Source organism: Meles meles, chromosome 7 (assembly GCF_922984935.1).
Source record: "Meles meles chromosome 7, mMelMel3.1 paternal haplotype, whole genome shotgun sequence".
In the NCBI taxonomy this organism is placed as follows: domain Eukaryota; kingdom Metazoa; phylum Chordata; class Mammalia; order Carnivora; family Mustelidae; genus Meles; species Meles meles.
Window position 1 is genome coordinate 93784440 of NC_060072.1, and position 3070 is coordinate 93787509.

At 38.4% G+C, this 3070-nt stretch overlaps 1 pseudogene; it reads left to right on the forward strand.

Moving 5' to 3' along the window:
* Positions 1 to 1928: 1928 nt before the first annotated feature.
* Positions 1929 to 2637, forward strand: LOC123946429 (annotated as a pseudogene).
* Positions 2638 to 3070: the final 433 nt, after the last annotated feature.

The window sequence follows — 3070 nt, forward strand, 5'->3', positions numbered from 1 at the left end:
TTTAATGGTCTTTAGTGAATGTAATTGCTTGAGTACTTTCTAAGTTATAATCTTCAGTCTTAATAGCTAGGATCTCAAACTGGAAGATTAACAACAATATCTCCAAATTATCTGACACTAGCTATTTTCATGTAGAAACAGAATATCATTATCAATTTTCACACCCCAAATTTATTTCAACTTTTGGCAATATTTCAATGTAATGAGCTGTTTTGTCATAGTGGAAAGGTGTGCCCTAATATTTTCTGCATATAAAATATTGTAAAGCTCATTTGTGCATAATTTTTATTTCCTATATTTATTTTCTGTACTCAATATGAAGTAGTCAAGATAATACTTTCAAACATAGCTAGCCATTATTTCAGCTAATACTTAAATTTACATTCTTAATACATTATTCTAATTGTCATTAACAAAACAGAATTTTTAATAATACTGATAAGTGCATAGCATATTTTGCTTTAAAAATGTATTTATATAGAGGTATTTAACAAAAGAAAAAATCATCTACAAAAGCACAAATTGATTGAAGTTATGTTAGGAACCCTGAAATTTTCGGGATATAATTCTAGACAAAAAGTCTTCCTAAGTTGACAAAACTGCTCTTTTGTTGTATTAAATACTTCTGGGGTTTTCACCTTGATAAGAATATATGATGTGTGGCTGTTATTAACTTATTCCTTCTGGAGCTTTCCTCTTGATAAGAATATTTTATGCATGACTATTACTAACTTATTACATAGTATGATATGAAAATATGTCAACACATGTAGTAAAATAATAGTTAAGATGAAAAGAATTTTATTTTTTGAGTAGACAAAAGCATTCCTAATAGTATTTCTTTGTGTCTGATGATGAAAAATATTAAGGGAATATTCTTAAGAGCTGTATGGATAAGCTTAATTGGAACTTTTGTTTGCATAAAAACCATAGCCTTTAATAACGTAGGGCTATGCCTCTAAAAAAAAGTCAAAAAATATTTTACATTAAAATTTTTACCAAATCTGTACAATTTTCTGGACTCTGTATAAAAGATGTACCTTATTCTTATGGGTAACTTATTTATGTTAAAGCTGGACAGATAAAGTGTATATACTTGATATAACTGGAAAATAATTTGACTTTATGACCAAGTGTTATGTTGTGGTAAATTATAATAAAGAAGAGGAGAATCAGTTATGGTTGATTGCAATTGTTAGATACAATTGTATGAAGAGCTGAGCTTGAGCTGACATTTAAGGAACCGTAATTTGTGGATGGGCAGTTCTTGCATACAGGAAAAAAGCACAATCAGTGAGATTATTTTGATTTAATGTTTTGCCAAGTGTTGACTAATCCACATATCTACATTAAATGGTGATAGCATTTATTGAGCCCTTGCCATGATCAAAGAACTACAAGTAATATGAATTCCTAACACTTTTTTGTCTTTTAGATTTTTTAAATTAACATATAATGTTCCGGGGGTACAGGTCTGTGTTTCATCTCTCTTACACAATTCACCACACACCACAGCATATAGTCTTGCCAGAATTCCTAACACTTCATTAAGAATTAAGGAAAAGGGTTGCCTGGGTGGCCGAGTTGGTTAAGCATTTCCCTTCAGCTCAGGTGGCGATCCCAGGGTCTGGGGATGGAGTCCTGCCTCAGGCTCCCTGCTCAGCAGGGAATCTGCTTCTCCCTCTCTCCTTGCTCCTACTTTCTATCTCTCACTGGCTCACTCTGTCACTCTCAAATAAATAAATAAAATCTTTATTTTAAAAAAAGATGAAGAAGAAGAATTAAAGGAAAAATCATCAGGCCTGGAGCCAGGGTTCTGCTACTGCAAGGAGGGTACTGGGTGCAGGGAGCTGCCCTGGCCAGCCATTGCCACCTCACTAGGTGAGCACAGCCCTCTGGCAGAGCAGGGACCCAGCAGCCACAGCATCATGGGCCAGTACAGTGTCACTCCTCCAAGACTGTGCTGGTGTTTTCTCAACCTTATCTTCTGGAGGGCAAGTGGCATTTTACACTATGTGGGAGCCTATGTCTTTATCACTTATGATGACTGTGACCATTTCTTTGAAAATGTGTATACTCTCTTCCCTGTGGTAGTGATCATAGCTGTAGGAGCCCTGCTTTTCATTATTGACCTAATCGGCTGCTGTGCCACAATCCGAGAAAGCCACTGTGGACTTGCCGTGTTTGTCATCATCCTATGCTTGGTTTTTGTCATAAAAGTTGTTGTAGTGGTCTTGGGATGTGTTTACAGAGCAAAGGTGGAAAGTGAGGTTGATCACAGCACTCAGAAAGTGTGTAAGACCTACAATAGAACCAAACCTGTCGGTGCTAACCAGGCATCTTGGTTATGTACAGAGACAGCTGCACTGTTGTGGAATTCACAACTAGTCAGACTGGGAAAGTACAGACTGGTTCAAAGAGACCAAAAACCAGAATGTCCCTCTTAGCTGCAGCGGAGAGACCCCCAGCAGCTGTAATGGCTGTAATGGCAGTCTGTCCCACTCCTCTGACCTCTATGCTAAGGGATGTGGGGCTCTAGTTGTGAAGAGGTTACTAGAAGTCATGATGCCTATTATCTGGGCAGCCCTGGCATTTGCAGCTATTCAGCTGCTGGGCATGTTGTGTGTGCAGGAGTAGAGATCCTGCTTGTGAGCTTCCCCTCACCAACAGCTCATCTACTGTGCATACTAGAAAACCCAAGCCTGAGCTTGTTAGTCCTGTTCTGATTTGGAAGGTGAATTGAGCAGTTCTACTGTGTTGGCAGTCTGAGTTTGTTTAATTAAAAGCAGCTTGGCTCTTCAATGGGCCGCCCTACTTCTCCACCCACCTAGGACTTTCCTTTCCTCTATTCTAGCTGACTCTCCATGTCCCTAAGTTTTTTTAGTATAGGAGTATATGTTCTAATTTCAGAACCGTTTGCAGTTTGCATAGTGTGGGAGAATCGAAGGCAGCCTAAGCTCCTTCTTCTACTTCCATGGAATAATGGGGCTGCTGCCAGAATATCACTGGACCCTTTCAGTCTTCACGATGGAGAAGTCTTGGCCAAAGGTCTTTGGGGGGAGGAGAAGGA